The 22651-nt window shown below is 45.5% G+C and overlaps 1 pseudogene; it reads left to right on the top strand.

The window, feature by feature from the left end:
* The window catches only part of LOC147750597 (14-3-3 protein zeta pseudogene), a 67507-nt pseudogene extending 53779 nt beyond the window's left edge, over nt 1-13728 (top strand).
* The last annotated feature ends 8923 nt before the right edge of the window (nt 13729-22651 follow it).

Below are 22651 nucleotides of genomic sequence, written 5' to 3'. Positions count from 1 at the left end.
TACTGTTGTTAATCAAAAATCTTTTTATAGTGGACAGTACATATATTGATCGAGAAAATTCATAAAGGACACAAAAAAGTCATAAAAACAGCAGCAAACTAACAGGCCCCCTGAAGAGCAATCATACACAGCAGCTCGCTCACGTGCTAACAATCATACTACATTCACACCACATTCATTGATGGAGAAGGAACTGGAGTCTACATTTTAGAATGCCTGCTATTCTAAAATGTAGACTCCTTCTCTCTAGTCACTTGATGAGCCCTGGGTCTCAACCCAACAGTTAATTAATTAATTAATTAATTGCAGGTTTATATAGCGCTAGGATCGACTCCCGGAGGAGTATCTCCGCGCTTCGACCGCTGCGAAACCCTTCCTGGCTTCCCTGAGAGATGGTCCCTTAATGGGTATCTCCAGGGTGAGACCAGGCATCCCCGGCGGTCTGGTGGGGCTGTTAGTGAAGATGAGGCAAGCTAATGCCCAGAGTTGCCGAGTGTGATCGCTGATCAGAGTGGGCACCGAGGCGAGAGAATTATCGAGTCCGCTGACCCTGGTCCAGAAACCTGCCGTGTCGGGAATCGAACCCTGGTCCCCGGCCGTCCTCTGCTCTCGGGTCTGCCGCCTCTAACCAGTGAGCCACACCACTTCACAGTGAATGTATTAAATATTTTTTATTGCGTATGTGATAGTGACAGATTTGTCTTCTTTTTTAGGCCAATCTTCCTTTTGTCTGACCCCCTGATATCTGCACAATATGATGAACAAGGTCCTGATGAAGGTGGCTTGATCCACCGAAACGCGCGTAGACCCGCCACAAGGGCCAACAATTACATCTTGGTGCCCTTGGATTACATTAGCTGTGTTACCTTGCTATTTGGAATCCAGTTCCTTCTCCATCAATGAATGTGGTGTGAATGTAGTATGATTGTTAGCACGTGAGCGAGCTGCTGTGTATGATTGCTCTTCAGGGGGCCTGTTAGTTTGCTGCTGTTTTTATGACTTTTTTGTGTCCTTTATGAATTTTCTCGATCAATATATGTACTGTCCACTATAAAAAGATTTTTGATTAACAACAGTATTTATATGAATTTATATCTTTAAAAAAGCAAATAAATATTTTTTGAATGAACTTTGTTTATACTTTACCTCTCTCTGTCACTGTCTTTGATTACTTAGAGATGTACACACATTATTGAATGATACGGCCACTGTAGGAACACCCTTCTTTCTTTGTGTATTCTTGCTCCCCTCTGTTCCAGGGCCATAATTTATATATTTGAGGGGGTCCCATTGCTTATGTTTCATACATTCGACAAAAAAGCCTTAACCATTAGCAACAAATCTGATTTAATCATTCACAAAAATTGATAGACCGCCCCAACTCCCTTTAAAGGACGGGGGTCCTTCAGTGCTGTTTCTCTCCATCAGCTTGGTTTCCGGGATACCAAGACAGCAAGAGGTTACTGGGTTTCAACTGCGGCACTTTAAGTCAGTTACATCTGGTGTCATGGGGCCTCAGTTCTATTTAACCACAGATTGGATGACCAATCATTCCATTTATTGTATCTTTTACTTGCTTTTCGTTTATTTGCTTACTGCTGTCACAAGATGGACATAACAATATCTAGGCACTCTGAAGCAGAACAGAAGAATGAGAGACCAAAATTGTAAAATCAGAAGATAGTGAAGGATAATAACAAGAAAGCCAGGCTTTCAAAGTTATGTGAAAGGTCAACAGGGAATATTGCATCTGAAAGTGTAGCTTCCCTCAATTCCAGAGTTTGAGTCCTAAAACCGAAATCCTCCTTTGTCTCATGGAAACAAACCATCATGCGCGCTTCAGTGCCCGCCACTTCTCCCCTTGCTGGCTGTGACGACAGCCAAGCTCTGCCCCGCCCAGTAAACCTGCCTGACAACGGAAAACGAAAAGGACAATAACATAGCATTATTATCATTTTATTTTTCCTTTTTCTACTGCTCAAAATACAGCGGGCGACACTCCTCTGTCTTAGCGGAAGAGCCACCGCTGGGTATGAAGTGGTATTAATTGCTGTCCTATCCTCTTTTAATACTTTTTCTTGAGAAACCGGAGAACACTCCAGGCTTTCACTATTACTTTTCTATGCTGCCATCTCAACATTGATTTTACCTTTAAGCCATATTCATCAAATCATGTAGAATTTACTACCTTTTTAGTACAATTGTTTTGCATTTTATATAGTTCCACATTTAACATGCCCATCACATTTGTTTCAATATTCTGAACATCTAGCAGTTATATACTTAGAGACTACAACTGTTCTTAACTAATCCAGGTCTGAGTTGTAAATATATTTCTTAGGAAATGTTAGACGGAGACCCGGAGGGTCGGCCGAGGACAGGGGGAGAGGCCTCCAGTGAGGGCCGTCTCCTGCGATCGTACAGACGAGTAACTTCCCCCCCACAGATGGACACCACACAAGGTTGAGGTCAACACTCTTTATATGATTCTTGAAGCAAGGTTATCAGCGATACAGTGAGGTCAGGACACGAGGGTCCTCTTAATTCTAGTCCTTGAAGGGGAAAGGGTAGCGGGACAGTCTTGGTACCAGTCTGGTACGGGGTGGCAAGATGGGTAGCTCACAATCCTCGAGCTCGGAGTTCTGGAAGGTCGGGCCGCGGCAGCGCCAGCAGGCTAGGATGATAAGTCTCACTTGAGAAGGGCCGCGGCAGCGCCAGCAGGCAAAGGCGATGCTTCACACAAGGATGGGCCGCGGCAGCGGCAGCAGGTCCCGACGAAGATGTAGGTTGCAGAGGGCCGCGGCAGCGCCAGCAGGCAGGAACGATGTTTCACAAGGATGGGCCGCGGCAGCGCCAGCCGGTCCCGACGAAGGTGTAAGTTGCAGAGGGCCGCGGCAGCGCCAGCAGGCAGGAACGATGTTTCACAAGGATGGGCCGCGGCAGCGCCAGCAGGTCCCGACGAAGGTGTAAGTTGCAGAGGGCCGCGGCAGCGCCAGCAGGCAGGAACGATGATTCACAAGGCAGGGCTGCGGCAGCGCCAGCAGTCCGTCAAGGATGAGTTCTTCAAGGTGTCTCTCGACTCCAGGATACAACTGCCCTCCTGCTCTGGAGCTGCCCCAGTTATAGGTCTGGTGTCCTTTGATGTCCGGACCCTCGCCCTTGGAGGTCGGGAGGTCCGGGATGAGGGAGTCCAGACACCCAGCAGGGGGGTGGAGCCAGCGCCCGGGGAGGCTGGGGGCGATCGGCACCTGGCGGGGGAGAGCCATCGACACTCCTCTCTCCCATTGACCTGCCAAGTGGTCCGTTCACCTCCTGGGTGGATGGTGGTGCCTCGATGTCGGGGCCTGGCCAGGCCCAGGGTTGGGGTCGAGCTGCGGCCATGCGGCCTCGTGGTGCAGTGTCCAAGATGGCGGCTGGGCCGGGGCAATGCTGCTGATGACGGCCCGGGCCGGCCGATGTCGGGGTGTTCGGGAGCAGGCGTCCCGTTGGGAACGGGTTGCGGGTTGCTTCTGTGGGTTGCCGGGGTGGTTCTTCTGGTGGCACCGGGAGAGCCGGTGCTCGGGCCTTATTATGCGGGGGAGGGAGCGGCCCCTTCATGAGGCCTGCCCAACAGGAAATCCATTCCTTAGATATATGGGACCAGATGTAGGTAATTCCAATATACCGACTCTTAAATACCGAATTTTACCGATTCGGTATTTAAGAGTCGGTAAATAGGAAGGGGGCAGATGTAGGTAATTCTAATTTTAGAATTACCGAATCGGTAGGATTCGGTATTTACCGATTCGGTAAATACCGAATCGGTATTGCCCATTGATTCCTATGGGCCATGAAGCCCATAGGAATCAATGGGCAATACCGATTCGGTATTTACCGAATCGGTAAATACCGAATCCTGCAAGGGTGCAGGGGGTGTCACTTTGACACCCTCTAGCATCCCAAGTGCAGGCTTGTGTAACATGTGACACACATACATGCCCTAAGGGCATGTCTGTGTGTCACATGGCACAGGTGTACATGCACAGATATGCATGTACACCTGAATTCGGTATTATACCACCCAATTGGATTGGGTGGTAAAATACCGAATCCTGAAGGCCTGTAGCACTGTGAACAGTGCTACCTACATCTGGGTTTTACCGAATCGGTAAAAATACCGATTCAGTATTTTACAGAATTGGTAAATTTACCGAATCAGTAAATGTACCGAATCTGTAAAAGTAAGGGCCCTACATCTCAAAATCCAATTACCGGACGGTAACGGCCGAATTCGGCCGTTACCGACCGGTAATTGGCGACCTACATCTGGCCCATGGTGTCTTCAATGTGATGTTTCTTTAGACAGACATTAATTGAAGTTCTCTAACTTTAGAAGAAATGCCAAATGTTTTCAGTGCAAACTATATCCTGGCTAGAGCATTTATCTATGCTGCTTCCTAATGCTGTTTTTTTAGATAGACCACTGTAGGCTGTGCTATTAAAATCAAGACAGAACTGAATAAATGCATTGACAAACACCACTCTTGAGAGAAAAGACAAAAATGAAAATACTCTTTTTTAGAATCATTAGATTGTAGAAGCAAACCTTAAAGATAGGCCTGAGTCTACAATACTTCCAAAGTGTCTACCTACCTATGTTGGCATGGGCAAAGACCTATAGGTATGGGCCCCAAATTATAAGTAAATTCCTACGATCCTTCTGACTGAGCATGATTTTGGTTTTACAGCGAGTCAGAAAATATAAAGCCCTCACTGAGCCTCCTCCATGTATTTGCATGCCTGCTGATTGTGCCTAGCTGTTTCAGAACGGGGCCATGTGGAACTCAGTTGGCTGGGCTCACTTGGCCAGCACACACATAAAGTGTGGGAGTGACTATACAGTAGCAGACTGGGCATGTTTAATATAAATGACCTATCTGTGACACCATGCATCGTGGCACCTTGGGAGTTCAAGCTGACCATTGCTGAATCATGATGCTATACCTTCATCATACGAAAAAAAGAACAAGGGAAACCCTACTCACAGAGGAACCAGGGCAATACGTTTATCTAGAAAAACAATGGTTCCTGTGGAATATCATTTTATATGAATATTCAGTAGATGGGGACTTAATACCGATCTAGATATTGGAGAACGGGTGGCAAAAAGGAGAGAGAGACACTATTATGTCAGTTTTGAACCATTTTTTATATATATTTTCAATTTAACACAAATAATAGAAATTACTTTTGACTACAACATATACTACAATATATACAGTGCAATGTGTCCCCAGTGATTTGTGAAGTAACCAACAAAGACAATGTGCAACAGTGGAGTGGACTATACAGGTTACAATGGTGGCTATTTACAAAAGAGAGACATGACTCAGAGTAATTTCTTTTAAGAAACAATTTTGAAACAGCTGCTATACAGTCATAGACACTGTGTGAGTCTTATTCGCCTCCAACTGCGTCGACGGCGTTTCGACCCTTAGAGTGAGGGTCTCGTCAGGACAAAAAATGTGGGACGTCTTGTAGTGGGCTAAGGGAATTATAACCCATGCGTGTGAAAGTAATGCAATCTTACTTACAGTGAACCCAGCCGGGCACACTGTCTGAGACCCCTTTGATATGGCAGTCTATCTGTTTTTAACGGAAGGTGCCGTCCTTGCGCAATTTGGCCAGAGTTTCTGGGCGCATTTAACACTGGCTCGATCGCCGACTTCCTGGAAGTCGGCGATCGAGCCAGTGTTAAATGCGCCCAGAAACTCTGGCCAAATTGCGCAAGGACGGCACCTTCCGTTAAAAACAGATAGACTGCCATATCAAAGGGGTCTCAGACAGTGTCGGCTGGGTTCACTGTAAGTAAGATTGCATTACTTTCACACGCATGGGTTATAATTCCCTTAGCCCACTACAAGACGTCCCACATTTTTTGTCCTGACGAGACCCTCACTCTAAGGGTCGAAACGCCGTCGACGCAGTTGGAGGCGAATAAGACTCACACAGTGTCTATGACTGTATAGCAGCTGTTTCAAAATTGTTTCTTAAAAGAAATTACTCTGAGTCATGTCTCTCTTTTGTAAATAGCCACCATTGTAACCTGTATAGTCCACTCCACTGTTGCACATTGTCTTTGTTGGTTACTTCACAAATCACTGGGGACACATTGCACTGTATATATTGTAGTATATGTTGTAGTCAAAAGTAATTTCTATTATTTGTGTTAAATTGAAAATATATATAAAAAATGGTTCAAAACTGACATAATAGTGTCTCTCTCTCCTTTTTGCCACCCGTTCTCCAATATCTAGATCGGTATTAAGTCCCCATCTACTGAATATTCATATAAAATGATATTCCACAGGAACCATTGTTTTTCTAGATATACCTTCATCATATACAGGTCCTAAAGTTCACTACAGAGGCCTTGAGTGCTGGTAATAGCACCATGAGTCACACACTGGCTACTGAAGTGAGACCTGAATGTAGTGGTACATGTACCCTTTTACCTGTCCTTTTCTAATGGCATAGTGGGACACAACTTGAGGTGTGCAAACTAGGTGTTTATGCCACCTTCTACCAATTGCCAGTGTGTGGCTTAATCACACATCAAACTAGGACCAGTCCTCGTAGTGTGTCACTGAAGCTGCAGCATATTTGATACACCGCATCCACCATATTTGGACAAAGTAGACTGAGGTTTGCTGTCCCTGTATCTAAAAATGACCAACAACCAGTGCTTGAAATGGAAAATAGAAGTGCAGGTACTCTGTATCAGAGTACCTGCTTGTTTCTGAGAAGGCATAGGTTAACCACTCACATATTACAAAAACAAAAGTAAAAAGGATAAAGAATGAAAGATAAAAAATGGCAAAGTCCAGTATTAGCCATCAGCCCGTGTAATGAAGTGCACTTCTTTTAATGTGAATGTGCACATATAATTAGAAAAGTGAAACAATCTAATGTTCTAAAGTGAAACGTTGCTGTTAAAAAGTATATATTTTTGAACTTTGAAGGAAATGGATAGCCAATTACGCCAACCTACAAGGCCACCCTCAGGCAATACCACCTCCTGAGAGACACCAAGAGAAGATCCCTCACGGATCGGATTGAAGCCAGCTCCAACAACGACAAAGAGATTTTTGCTATCATCAAGGAATTCACCACCCTAGAAGCCTCAGCCAGTTCCATAACCTCCTCCCAGAAACTTGGCAACAACCTCTTAAACTGCTTCAATAGAAAAAGTGATAATATCTACAATAACTTTTAAAAAAAAGAAGCTCTGATGACATCATCAGCAAACTGCCCACCTACCGCTTGGACAGATACCTAACCAACTAGAGAACACTCACCGAGGAAGACACCACATCAATCATGAAAAACGTCCACTCAGGGGGCCCCAGAGACTCATGTCAACATCATATGTACAACCTAGGAGGACCTGTGGTAAGCAAATTCCTTCATCGAGTATGCAACCTTCCCTTAGGGCTGGATACACGCTGCAGTCACGGCCCTCCATGAAAAAAACATCAGCAGACCCCAACCAACTAAACAATTTCCTCTCCATGTCCATTCTACCTTATCCAGTGAAGGTGATAGAGAAGGCTATCAACCAACAACTCATTAAACTACATGGAAAGCCACAATCTTCACAACCACTGCCAATCTTGCTTTCAAAGCAGCCGCAGTTTGGTGACAGCGCACGGCGACAGACGAGATACGCACCCTATTGGACCAAGGGGAAAACCACCTCCCTAATACTGCTGGACATCACAGCTGCATTCGATAATGTATCACACTCCAGCCTCATTAAAAGAGCACATGGAAAACGCATCCAAGGTCCAGCCCTCTAATGTATTCGCTCCTTCCTCACAGGGAGCACTCAGGGAGTCAGACTGTCTCCCTACACATCAGAGCTCAAGGACTTGATCTGAGGATACTCGCAAAGATTATACCTCAGCCTCACCATGTTCAACATTTAAATAACATCATCAGATCTCATGGCATCTCCATCAACTTATACGCCGTTGACACCCTGCTCATTTTCTCAAAGTCAGACAAGTCACCCAGGACCAGATCCGACATCATCAAATGCATTATCTGAGTAGCAGAATGGGTGAAAAGCAACTGCTTGAAACTCAACAAGACAGAAGTGTTGATGTTTGGGAACAAAAACTCCCCCTGGGACTCTACCTGGTGGTCATCAGAGCTTGTTCCGACATCATCACCCATTAACCACCAATGTCACCTGGAAATATTCTTAGGCGATAAACTCAACAAGGCCTCCCAGGTGAATGCAATAAGCTCCTCCTGCCTTCACATACTACGCATCTGCACTCCTCACACATGCATACAAGGGACTGCACTACTTTGGTCTAGCTTACCTCAACTGCCCTCTTCACTTCCACCATCCCACCAGACTCCTACGCTCTGCCTGACTCTCTCTCGCACACACCCCTCGCATATCCAAAAGGAGAACCGAAGACCTACCCTTATCCTACCTCACTCATACAACTTGGAATAAGCTCCCTCATCACGTAAGCGCCTCCTCCTCACTTCTGGAATTCTGCAAGAAGCTGATGACCTGGATCTTCTACTAATACCCGGCAAACAACCTACACACCTGCTCTTCGAGTAATAAGTTGTGCTTTTCAAGTCTAAATAACATAACAACGTAATATAACATTTTTACAGGCCGTTCATTGGCTCAGGTCTGGCTTGATCCTTCCTGTTAAATTTGTAGCTGGCACACTTTTATGAAAAACGATAGGATTGCAGACTCAAGGGGCGGCGCAGCCGAAAGCACAGAGAAGACGCGCAGACACCGCTCACCAGCTATCCCGGACGGAGGGACGCCAAGAGCAGCCAGACCCCTGTCTCTTGTAGCAGCGCGGAAACAGCTAGTGCAGTCATGGATAACAAGCATTACAAATGCAATAGGTCTCGCAGCATTAGAGTTAGTGCTTTTAGAATTGTTTATGGGTTTTTTTGTAAATCTTTAGCATGAGGTTGAGGGTGAGTGAGGGTGAGTGAGGCTGAGGGGTTGAGGGTGAGTGAGGGTGAGGCTGAGGGGTTGAGGGTGAGTGAGGGTGAGGCTGAGGGGTTGAGGGTGAGTGAGGGTGAGGCTGAGGGGTTGAGGGTGAGTGAGGGTGAGGCTGAGGGGTTGAGGGTGAGTGAGGGTGAGGCTGAGGGGTTGAGGGTGAGTGAGGGTGAGGCTGAGGGGTTGAGGGTGAGTGAGGGTGAGGCTGAGGGGTTGAGGGTGAGTGAGGGTGAGTGAGGGTGAGTGAGGGTGAGTGAGGGTGAGTGAGGGTGAGTGAGGGTGAGTGAGGGTGAGTGAGGGTGAGTGAGGGTGAGTGAGGGTGAGTGAGGGTGAGGCTGAGGGGTTGAGGGTGAGTGAGGGTGAGTGAGGGTGAGTGAGGGTGAGTGAGGGTGAGTGAGGGTGAGTGAGGGTGAGGCTGAGGGGTTGAGGGTGAGTGAGGGTGAGTGAGGGTGAGTGAGGGTGAGTGAGGGTGAGTGAGGGGTTGAGGGTGAGTGAGGATGAGTGAGAGTGAGGGTGAGTGAGGGGTTGAGGGTGAGGGGTTGAGGGTGAGTGAGGGGTTGAGGGTGAGTGAGGGGTTGAGGGTGAGTGAGGGTGAGTGAGGGGTTGAGGGTGAGTGAGGGGTTGAGGGGGAGGGGTCGAGGGGGAGGGGTTGAGGGTGAGTGAGGGTGAGTGAGTGAGAGTGAGGGGTTGAGGGTGAGTGAGGGTGAGGGTTTGAGGGTGAGGGTTTGAGGGTGAGGGGTTGAGGGTGAGGGGTTGAGGGTGAGGGGTTGAGGGTGAGGGAGTGAGGGTGAGGGGTTGAGGGTGAAGGTGAGGGTGAGGGTGAGGGTGAGTGAGGGTGAGGGGTTGAGGGTGAGTGAGGGGTTGAGGGTGAGTGAGGGGTTGAGGGTGAGTGAGGGGTTGAGGGTGAGTGAGGTTTTGGTTCCCCAGTCCTGCCCTGACAATCAACACTTTACTTTGGGGCAGAAGATCTGTTCGAAGTCTCCTCTGGGTGGGGTGATGAACAGCTGCTTGGCTACACAAAAACACACCCGAAAGAAGCAGTATTCAAATATTCCTGGAATTTCGCGATTCTGTAGCAAATACCAGGATAAATAAAACTGCCAAATGCCAACATTTCCCAGAGAACCTCCTGATTACAGCAAAATGTAACTTTGTATTATGTGGGTAGACTTCAAAAGCCACACAAATTAAAAGAGCAGACTAACTTGCACAACAGCCGGTAACAGCATTTCACCCGAGCTTACATGCGTGAAGAGATATTTACAAACAAGGAGGCAGATCAAGAAAGAAGAGAAACACCTGACCTCTTCAAAAGAGCTGGACAAAGCAGAACTGATGGAACATAAAGAAATTACTGTGGAAATAGTAAAAGGCGCTTTAGGCGGAGATGTGCAAATTACAACGTTAAAATTATCAGAACTTGACCTCGTGTGAGTGTGTACCACGACAATCGACAACACGACAAATGCACTTGCAGGGAGGGGAGGAGGCGGCAATGTGGCAGGAGACTTTAGAAACCAACTCAGCCCTGTGCTTTACCTCATAGTAAAGCAAAAAGCAAACAGCAAAAAATGCGTGAGCAAACGCAGTTCAACCTCAAATCCGAACAAGAAAGAGTGGAGGGGGCAGGGGAGGAGGGGTCCGGGGAGGAGGGAAGGGCCAGAGGGACTTGATGGGAGTGGTGGGGAGGAGGGGGAGGGTATAGAGAGAGAGAGAGGAGGAGAGACAGGACAGGGGGAAGCAGCAGAGACACGGCGGGTAAAATAAACAAATAACACGGCGGGCAGGGGAGGGGGCGGAGAGGAGAAATGCGACACGGAGGGAAGGGGAGGGGGCGGAGCGGGGAGGGGGCGGAGAGGGGAGAGGTGCGACATCAGTGTGCATCACACCCTGCAGGTTATAGCGAGAGTGTGGGGTGAATTTAGGAGAAAGAACCAAGTGTGCTTTTATGGCTCGCTGAACGAATCCAGGGTAGACCATCATGTTGTGTCGGCACAATGGAGTCTGCAGATTATAGACCTGGGTAGTGAGCGAGGAGACCCCTGGTGAGGAGGAGACTCTGTCGGATGTTTAACTGTCGAGGTTTTGCATTGGTTTGGGTCCGCAATTTCAATGAGGAATCTGAATGCTCTGGGGATAATCTCAGCGTTTATTTTCCTCTCCTTTGGGGCCTGTGTGCACTTCAGATGCCTGCAGGCCAGCATAGAATCGCCCGGTCATATTTTGCACCAGCTGGCATTTGAAAGAAGGATGTATGGAAAGGCCTTAGAACTGGGCACCCGTATAATTCAGTTTGGGATTTATGGAAAAGCTGATTGCTGCAGTATGGAGCTTGGTGGAATAAACAAATAACACGGCGGGCAGGGGAGGGGGCGGAGAGGGGAGAGGAGAAATGCGACACGGAGGGGAGGGGGCGGAGCGGGGAGGGGGCGGAGCGGGGAGAGGTGCGACACGGCGTTAGACGAGAGGGGAGGGGGAGGAGAAAGAGAAATGCGACACGGCGGGAGGGGGCGGAACGGGGGCGGAGAGGGGAGAGAGAGTAGGCAAGGCGACACGGCGGGAGGGGGCGGAACGGGGGAGGGGGCGGAGAGGGGAGAGTAAAATAAACAAAAAAAAAGAAGCCGGAGGGAAGAGAGGGGAGGGGGGAGGAGAAATGTGACACGAAGGGGAGGGGGCGGAACGGGGGCGGAGAGGGGAGAGAGAGAGTAGGCAAGGCGACACGGCGGGAGGGGGCGGAGCGGGTAAACAAACACGGACGTGCACGCGCCCGTGACTTTTAAGGTCAATGCGCATGCGCATAAGCTTAATGCGCATGCGCATTGACCTTAAAAGTCACGGGCACTGCAAGGAATCGCCACGATTCCTTGCAGTTAGACAAGGAATCGCCACGATTCCTTGCAGTTAGATAAAGAGTTGATGAGCCCCTATAGTCTCGCTTGCTCGATGCGCATGCGCATCGACAGGCGAGACCTAAAAACGAGCTGGTGCAGAAAGCCAAACTGGCAGAACAGGCCGAGAGATACGATGACATGGCACAGAACATGAAGAAGGTAACGGAGGAATGTGGTGAAAGTGGATTGTCCAACGAGGAACGGAACCTTCTGTCTGTTGCTTACAAGAATGTGGTAGGAGCTCGTAGGTCATCGTGGAGGGTCGTTTCTAGTATCGAGCAGAAAACGGAAGGCAGTGAAAAAAAACAACAAATGGCCAAAGAATACCGGGAGAAAATAGAGACCGAGCTAAGAGAGATCTGCAATGATGTACTGGGTCTTTTGGACAACCACTTGGTTCCTAAAGCTACACAATCGGAAAGCAAGGGTTTCTATTTGAAGATGAAAGGAGATTATTATCGTTACTTAGCTGAAGTAGCTGGTGACGATAAGGAAGCTATTGTGAACAAATCACAGCAAGCATATCAAGAGGCCTTCGACATCAGCAAAAAAAGACATGCAACCAACACATCCCATCAGACTGGGACTGGCCCTGAATTTTTCGGTGTTTTACTACGAGATTCAAAACAGTCCAGAAAAAGCATGTACTCTTGCAAAGACTGCTTTTGATGAAGCCATTGCTGAACTTGATACATTAAGTGAAGAGTCGTACAAAGACAGCACATTAATAATGCAATTACTGAGAGACAACTTAACGTTGTGGACATCGGACACTCAAGATACTCAAGGAGATGAAGCTGAAGCAGGAGAGGGAGGGGAGAATTAACCAGCCTTCCATTTTTGTCAGCCTCATTATAATATTTACCCAATAGACCGTTTGTCATCCATACTGTCCCACAAATAGTTTTTGTTTATGATTTTTTGACAGGTTTATGTTACTTCTATTTGGATTTCTATATTTCCCTTGTGGTTTTGTGTTTAATAGGGGAGTAGAGCCAGTTCACATTTGGGGCGTTTAAAGAGTTCTTTTCCATTGGAAATGGCCAATAAGGCAAATGTGGCTTTTTAAAAACATTTTAAATGTTTGACATAGTGTTTTGTGGCTTTCCACAAAGCTATTCTTAAACTGAATTGTCAAGCAAAAAAAAAACTTGCCTATTGGTCTGTATAATGGAAGAACAAAGGGATGTACAGTTGCAGCCATAGGCATAGACTAGAGTGGGTGCTCTAGGACTAAACACATGACATTGGAGGTAAATTATGCCAAATGCATAGTACATGGCAAGCATGTGAATCTACAGTGCCCACATTTTACACGTCTACACCTATATTTTTACTGAATGTCATACAATTGGCCAACTTTTGAGTAACCCGCCAGCTATGAAAGGCAAAAACGGTTCACATTCCATTATCTGTAAAGTTTCCTGCTGTTTGCTCTCATTATTTTGCTATACTCATTGTATTTGTATTTAAATGGTTGCCACAACCTAAGAACAAATGTAAAAGTAAAAATGCAGTAAAATGAATAGCTTGATATCCCCAATTTCATTGAATATCAAGCACAGCGGTAAATTAAAAAACATGTATTTAACTTTTTTATTTTTTTATTGTATTTTTTTTTTTTTTTGCTTTTGTGATTTTTTGATACTTGCCTAACATGCATGTGGCTGTGAAAAATAGTTAACAGGGAAATAACTTGAGATGATGGCTAGCTTTGTTTAATGTCTTATGAAATTTTCATGAACAATCCAAGCATAATTGTTAAAGAACATGTGTAATAAGTTGATGTAAGTGGAATAAAAGTTTTATGAATGGAAAAAAAAAAAAAAAAAAAAAAAAAAAAAGGATTGCAGACTCAAATCGACTGCCAAAAAGTGTGGTGGCCTACGGCAAAACGTGGTAGGGTTGGGAAGGATGTAGTATTTAGGACTAGAATTTTTCAGGGAGAGTATGGGGTTGGTGCAAAGCAAGAGTAGCAAGAGTAGCAGCAATATAGCGAAGGAGGATATTTCAAAGAGAGACAGGAATTGGGAGAGTGTAGTTCCGTAGTTTGAGAGTCTGTGGTTCGGTGGTTCCGAACCTGTTCAATAAAGGTCGTCGGAAATAGACGATTTTGGTGTCAGCGGACCGCAAATCATGAGTGCAGTGTGTACAAGTGTTTTCGTCTTAACCGATCAATGAGAACACTACGTATTCGGGGATTTCGTTTGAACCTTCGGGTTCCATTTTGTGGACGTCAGCCATTTTGTGTGGTTGCCCTCACATAGGCCGATGACTGCGGCCGAGCGAGTCCTTGGGACACGTACACCTTAGCTGACTTCTGAATGACCTGGCCGAACTGACTCCCTTGCCCGAGGCTGACCTCGCTGAGCCAGTTCCTTTTTAGGCAGCTGGTCAGATAAAGATCAAAGAGCAGGACATTGCTGAGTTTACAGTACACTGCACCCACCTTTCTATCTCACTTCTCATCTGTTTCTGCTCCTTCCTTTATGACATAATAACTGATTTGGGTTGAGGTTTTATGATGGGTTTGTCCGGCCTGATCCAACAGGATATTAGAATGTGCTTGGTCATTTCTGGTGGGCTGGACAACGGAAAATGGGATTTTCGTCATGTGCTACTTTTGAAATGTCACACTGTCATTGGTTAGTTTGTATGTAATCGATGCTACTTTGGAATGTGATTTTTGGCATAAAAGACCATGCTCCGCTGATTGAAATTGTGCAGTCTCTAGCGAACCACCTGTGTTGTGCTTCGTAGATCTCTGTTCCTGGTTGCAGCCAATAAACTTTGGTCTTTGACGTCATCGAGAAGTGTCCCGTGTCTCTGTTTGCCGAGGCAGGGGAATCCGAAGACTTCGAGCGTTTTCCCTGGCGTTGCTGGGTTCTAAAACCCGGTTCTTCAAGAGGGCAGAGGAGGGCAGAAGAGAGAGGGAATGGGAGAAAGGGTAGAGAGAGTCTGATATGGGAGAGCGAGACAGGGACTGAAGGCAGGGGCAGAAGGGAGTTGGCAAAGCAAGAGGGTGGCGAGGAGCAGAGTGAGGGCGTTAAAGAGAGTGAGGAAGCGGTAGAATAAGTGCATGTGGGCCAAAGTGCTTTGAAATCATGTCAGAAAAGAATGAACAAGGAAGATAGGAAAATATAGTGACAGAGCTCTTGCAACAGAGTGATACACTTGCTTATGAAGTGTCACAAATAGGAAAAGAAATGCAAACATGAAAAGGAATGATATTTATTGTATTGGGCACGAACAGAGCTGGTGAGAAGACAATGCAAATAAACGTGGACTGGATCACCTACTCACATGGAATGGAACTGAGAAAAACCTGAGCGTTCTACCAGTGAGGTAAATATCATAGAAGCGTGAAGTTGACACAGTGGCATTGGAGGTGGACGCCATCACTGGACATGCTGCTGAGTCATCCGTTCAAATATTGTTACGTCAGCCTGCAGCTTTGCTTCGATAAGGTTCTGGGGAAGAGAGGTGTCAAGTGGAAAGTCCTCACTGCGTCACGCCTCATTCAACCATTGAGGCACTGGAAGCTGAGTGGGTGGCATGAAGAGGCCTTGAAAGCGAGAGAGGAAAGGTCGAGTGCGCGCAGCACTCATCACAAAAGAGCTCCGTAATCACTGGACGACTGCCAAGGCAAACTTCCAATTAACAAAACGTGTGTCCTGTGCTGCCGTGCCAACGCGTCACAGAGATCGCGCGTGCCAGCAGTAAGCCAGGTCTGCCAGGTGGTCGGGTCGGCAAAGCTTGGCATGCAAGTAACAGAATAACAGTTATAGGTTGTAACAAGTTGTAATTGAAAGTTCCTCTAGAGTTAAGCTCTTGCTTTTAGTACAACCAATTAAACAATCCATAGCTTGTCGTGTTTCTTTCCAGTAATTACTTTGTGGCTTCTGCAAATGTTTCTCAATGCAGGAAAAAGTGCTTCCGACCAGGTGGATGGTGTTCCAATCACCAGAATCAATTACATTTTCCTCCATATGCAAACACCTACGTGGTTGGCATCTTGACCTGCAAACTATGGCTTTGACACACTGAGGTTGGAAATCAATTAACTTTGTTTTTCAGCTTTAAAGCACAGTTTATTTGACATATTATTGGATATGATTGGAAAAAGGATGTGTCTCTTTCAGAATAAAAGGCAATAGGTTGAGTAGCGTAACGCAAAATGATGGGACCCCTCTGCAAAATGTAAATATACCATGCAGATACTCACTGACCATTGGCTGAATGGGGGCCCCTGAAGGATTGGGGGCCTCTCTGCACTTACTTGGCTTCAGGGGCCTGCCTTACGCCCCTGAACGGGTAAGGTTTCAGGTAAAATCACAGGGAAGCGACCGTGTGGCTGTTAACAGTGTTTTTTTCCCTTTGCAAAGTCATTGTGACATGCTGGCGGTGAGACAGTAAATACTGTTTTTCTCATCCCAATGTCACTGTGCTGTAGTAATAAAACAGATTTGGAACGTAGCAATGTAGCAATTCATGTTTGAGTGCGTGTTTATTGGTACGATTGCCCAAAATTAAGTGTTATTGGGCAACATTTATATTCACTGCTGCAGCATTATATTTTATGTTTTTGCTAGTTGTTTTAAATATGAACTCTTCCTGATTTGAGACCCTGAATAGCCAGAGATCCAAATCTCATCCTCATGGACCCTTAGCAGCCTATCAGACTATCAAACCACTGATGATCCTACAGCACCACAAGGCCCTTAGGTTCAGAGAGCCTTCTCTCTAAGAGCACCACAACAATGCCCTAGAGATCCTTGGTCTACCTTCAGACACTCCAATCCCACTCTCAAACACCTCCAGCAAAACCGTGTGGCATGGTGGACCAGCTCTCCAAGGTACAAAGCGTAAGTGCGGGGAACGTTCAGCGGTTGTCGCGTGCACTACCTCGCTAGTGCTGCGCACGTCCGCTGAACGTTCCATTCCCGTTAGCGCAATCGAACGTCCGTACTGGGGCGGAATTTTCGGCGTGCTTAACGGGTTAAGGATCAGAACTGAAAAATGTTGGAGTTACAGAGCAGGGTCTTCATATAACAATCTGGAGCCAATCAGGGACATGGTTAGTTATCTATTCCATGTTAGAACCTTAGGTTACAGAAAAAGCAGGGAGGTCCTGTCGTGGCTACATACTCCCTTTAACTATCCCTATCTCATAGTTTCCACTTCAGACCATACATCAACATTCTATTACATTTTTCACGCTCAGCATTCTAGACTCCACCTCAGAAATATGGGTACTAGGAAGACACAGGATTCTTCTCACCTCCCTCAATAGAGGTCTATTCACAAATGGCAGACTTAATTTTGAATTAAGCATTTAATTAATTTAACTATATTAAATTACACCTATTTTTCTGAGGTTTACATTAAAGCATACATTCTCACAAAAAAGTAAAACAAATCTAATGCATTAATAATGATTTAAACTTATGTACAGAATTAATTTTAAATAGTGCCGCTCGTAGCTGTGCTGAAAGACCGTGACTTTGTTCATTTACTTTCCTGCCCGCCTGCTGAGCCGTGAGGAGAGGCGAATTTCTACCAAAGGAGTGTGAGAGGCTGTTACAACAGGGGCTGGGACTGCGAGACCCAGGGTTCCGCACAGGATCACCGCAGCGCACCTGGAGTCTCTTCCCGCCCCTGCTCCTCCCAGATTGCCTGGACTGCCTTTTTAACAGCTCGCGGCCCCCGCTTTGCGGGCGCCGCTCGTAGCTGTGCTGAAAGACCGTGACTTTGTTCATTTACTTTCCTGCCCGCCTGCTGAGCCGTGAGGAGAGGCGAATTTCTACCAAAGGAGTGTGAGAGGCTGTTACAACAGGGGCTGGGACTGCGAGACCCAGGGTTCCGCGCAGGATCACCGCAGCGCACCTGGAGTCTCTTTCCGCCCCCTGCTCCTCCTACAAAAACGCACTACTGACGCACAGCGGGACGCGTGTGCGGGACGCCGGACGAAGCCCGGACTAAGGGCGGACAGTCTTAGACAGTCCGAGACTGGACTGGGCACGTCATACTGTCCCTGCTGAACCCGATTTGCCCTGCTGCAGTAAGACTATTTACCCTTGAACATATTTTCATCCTGGTTATACTTGTACCGTATTTTGTGTGCCCCTTCATATTTCTTGAACGCTAAATTTCGGGTATTTTATTAGTACAAACGAGGATTCCAAAAAAGATCCCAGTTGCGGGGGGAAATACTATGGACAGTTATATGGTACATGTAGTATCAAAGATCAATAATGAAAGGAGACAATCTTTAGGCCTAAGTCAATCCCCCAATTTATCCCCCCTAAGTCCACCTCCAAATTCACTGTGGATAGATATACCATCTCAGGATGAGGGAAATGAAATTCCAGATACTGATACACATGATAATGGGACTTTAAATCAGAGTGTTCATATAGAACATGGTCAAGACCTAGCCCAGGATAATGACTCTGATTCCCAGATAGTCGATACTGAACAAGATCCAACAGTGCAGGAGGGTGTGCAGGGAAATATTTATGATGTAGACCCCCCTGTTCAAGTCCCTGTTACTCGGGCTTTCAGAAAGTGTAGAAAACCGCAAATACATCGTGGTGGATCTCACTCTGGGAGGAAGAGGGCTGTGTCACCTCTGAAAAGTAAGGAAAAAAATAGGGGGAAAGGAGAAGATGTTGAGAAGCAAAATGTGGATGAAGAGCTTTTATCCAGGATAGCTGAATTAATTGATCTCAAATTTAAAGCTTTAATTAAACCAGTAGTGGCCAAATTGGATCAGCTATCTGCAGACGTAAAGAAACTAGGCGTAGATCAGAAAAAGATAGTAGAAGAGGTGCTAAATTTATCAGTAACAGTCATAAATTTGGCTGCTCCTGCAAAAGAGCCCCTCAGACTAGGAATAGAGGGAGTCACAAACACTAATAACCTACATGTAAATTCCACGGAGCAGACCCCGATCACAGCGATTAATCATTCACTGACAAGACAGGTTCAGCCCCTAAACCCTCCAGTATTGTCCGTACCAGGTGTAGAAGAAGATACATTACACTTTATAGAAGATGCGTCACCACTAGTGCTGGTATTGGCAAACGCCCCCCCATTAGTAACAGGTCAATTAGAATCCCCCACAGCATTGACAAGTAAGGCCCTGCATTGGTTGTCTGGCAATATGCAGTTGGCCCCATGGGGGAAACAACAGCTAGCTGGAGATATTAAATCAGCCAGAAGGGTATCTTGGATAGGGCAAAATCCCCAAAAATTTAAAGGTGACTGTATAATTATAAACTTTGTAAACTCCGCTGTTTTACCAAATATTCTACCAAACATCCTGCCGCCACAGCGCAGGAGAGGTACCATCATCCCCCTCACTTTAGAATTTTTTGGCAAAAAATAACGGAGTATGACATACCCCAAGCCAAATTACACCCACACTAGGCCAATTTGGCCAGGAACAACAAATGGCTGGGGCCATGGCGCCCCAACTAACAACTGGGGGTATAGTTTGGACAGATGGGATTGTCCAAAACAGATACACCAACAAGAACATCAATACCCTAGCCACATTAATAACCGATTTAACATCCCTATTTCCAACAGGTATGATGTCTTTTTTGATGAGGGTGGGTTGGAAGGGGTGGAATGACTACCTGACACATTATTTAACCCTGCCCACAATGATCGTCTGCTAGGAGACGCAGGACTAGGAAATGACGTCCAAATTCATGAATTGCAAGGTAGTAATGCTATGATGTTGGGTGCTTCGAACCAGTTAACTGATTTAACTAGTTCACAAAATGATATAAATTCTGTCCCTTTCCAGCTCCTACTAGGTATAATCCTGCGGAAGAGCGGGTATGCTGTAGTACAGGTCCAATACCCCCTAGTTCAGATGTATACGAGAATGTTGATATAACACAACGTGAACCACAAAAATGCAATGAAAGTTTAATATCCTGGAACATAGCCGGACTTCTTGACAAACTGAGTGATAATGGTTGGCTGTCTTTTGTTAAAGAATATCCGATAATATGTCTCCAAGAAACTTGGGTGGTGGAAAAAAATGTACATATTGAGGGCTACCAAAGTTTTTTAATCCCTGCAGTTCCATCAGCTAGTGGTAGAGCAAAAGGGGGTTTGGCAATCTTTGTTAACTTAACACTTGTATGCCACAAAGTTGAACACTATTCTGGTAACAGAAATATTCAGGCTTTAGAGCTCAAGAGGGGTAAAACAAAACTTATACTGATCAACTTTTATAATGCAGTGAATCAGTCTGGTGATTGTAACATTGAGTCTTTACGTGAATTTCTAAGGGAAAATGTTGGATCTTTGCCTCGACAAAAAATAATAGTAGGTGATTTTAACACACATTTATGTGGGAACCCTAGTATGACAGCTGTTGGTCAAATGGGATGTAATAGTATGGAAGGAATTCATTTTGATCACTCGCGGCGGGGAACAGAACTAAACGCACTATTGAATGAAAATAATTTCTTCATAGCAATGTCCACAGTATCGGATCGAACCGTTTTCCCTATTCCCACATTTAAAGGTCACGCAACAGGAACATACATAGATCATATTTTACTATTGGCAGATTTTGTTAATATTGTTGAGGACTTCTCCATCCAATTGAGCATTTATAGCGACCATAACCCCTTATGCATTAAAATGGGTGAGAATACATTTGAAAAACGCAATCCACGTGTGGATCGTGGCTCTATAAAATGTATTAACGGTAAGCGACGCTTAAAATGGTCAATGGTGGATTGTGAAAACTTTTACTCCTCTATTAATAATATGTGTAGCCATGAATTATCAGTATGTACATCTCCTGTATCAGCACCACAACAAATCTTAACATCTTTCAAGGAGGTTGCCAAAAAGGTGGAGTCATTGTTAACGGTACCTATCAAAGGGAAAGTAAATCCAAATAGTAATCCAAAATGGTTTGACAGTGATTGTTCCAAGGCCAGTCGCGAGCTTAAGAAAGCACTAAAAATAAAACCTAGAGATTTAATGCTTATTAAGGACTTGCGGTCTAGGTATAAGAAGTCCCTCGCCAACCGCAAGAGAGCGGTAAAAAAAAGCATATGGGAGACATTGTTAGATCCTGAGACATTGAAAAACAGCTCAAAGTTCTGGCACATTATTAACAAACCTTTATTTGACCATTCTAGTAATCCCAATGTGGGCACTAACATCCCAGAGGAAGAATGGATTAACCATTTCAGCTCTATTTTTAAAAGTAATGAGTCGCAGGCAGAACACATTCTAAACGATTTGTTGCTCTTCTCAATTGATGAGGTAATAAAGGGAATCGAAGGGCTGTCAAATAACAAGGCCCCAGGGCTGGATGGTCTTCCTCCTGATCTTTTTAAATCTCGTATAGTACTTTGGGCACCGGTTCTCACAGCGGTACTTAATGCGGCTGTGTCCTGTGGATGTCCAAAGTCATGGTCGGTATCTACCATTGTGCCCGTGTTCAAGAAAGGAGACCGTAATAGCCCCATCTGCTATAGGCCAATATCGCTAATAAACTCCGTTGCCAAAGTTGTGGGAGGAGTAATTTTGAATAGATTGGTCACATGGTCAGAGGAAAGTAAAATAATATCCCCAATCCAATACGGATTTAGGCCTGGTCACTCTACGATTTCTCAATGTTTACATTTATACCTAATCATGGGGAAGTACACTAAGGCCTGACAAGGAACAATCCATATGGCGTTCATGGATCTTTCCTCGGCTTTCGATTGTGTGAGTCGTGGGAAGCTCTGGGACGCCATGGCGAAAATGGGTGTGGACCAGAATCTAGTTAATTTGTTCGAAGATATCCATTCTGACACCAAAGCGAATGTTAGATACACTCAAGATCTAAATGTGACAAAAAACTTTGGAGTGTATCGGGGTGTTCGACAAGGATGCCTTCTGGCCCCGTTCCTTTTTAATCTCCACATAAATGAATTGGAGGAGCACCTTTTAAGCACTAATACAGACTACCCGTACATTGGCCATAAGGGACTGCCGGTTCAGCTTTATGCGGATGACGCAGTCCTTTTATCTAGAACCGCCAATGGATTTCAAACTTTACTAGATTCCTTCTTTACTTTTATGAAATCCAGAGATTTAAGTATTAATAATTCTAAATCCTACATAATGAAGGTTGGCCAAGGAAACAAAAAGCTAAATCGCTTAAATGTAAATGGAGTACAAATCCCTGGAACAAATACATTCTCTTACCTTGGGGTCCTATTCGACAGTCAACTAAATTGGGGACCCGTGATTCAAAAAAAGAAGGGAGAGATAATCAGGGCAAATGCAGCTATATTAGACTTTTCCAGAAAAATGGGATATAGTCCAGTTGCTGCATTACTCCAACTTTACCAGGCCAAGAGTATTACTACGGCATGCTGTGATAGTGAGATATGGGGATATGTCCCTCTGGGAGCCCTAGAGATAGTTGAAAATAATTTTTTAAAAAAGTTACTAAGGGTTCCCAGGGGTACGGCAAATTTCTCTGTGCACGAGGAATTGGGGGTTCCTTTCTTATGTGACAAAATGGCAGTAAATCCCCTATTATGCTGGCTGAACTGCTGGTTAAATGATAATATACCACTTACCCAGCTTATACTGAGAGAAGCACTTACATGGGATAATAGGATGAAGGTTCCTTGGATAAAGTACTTGTATGTGTGTTTTACTGATTTAGGTCGACCTGAACTTTTCTTATTTCCTGATT

Source organism: Lissotriton vulgaris, chromosome 1_1, assembly GCF_964263255.1.
Source record: "Lissotriton vulgaris chromosome 1_1, aLisVul1.2, whole genome shotgun sequence".
NCBI classification, from domain to species: domain Eukaryota; kingdom Metazoa; phylum Chordata; class Amphibia; order Caudata; family Salamandridae; genus Lissotriton; species Lissotriton vulgaris.
Note: the sequence above shows the minus strand (reverse complement) of the source record. Positions and strands in the feature narration are given on the sequence as shown.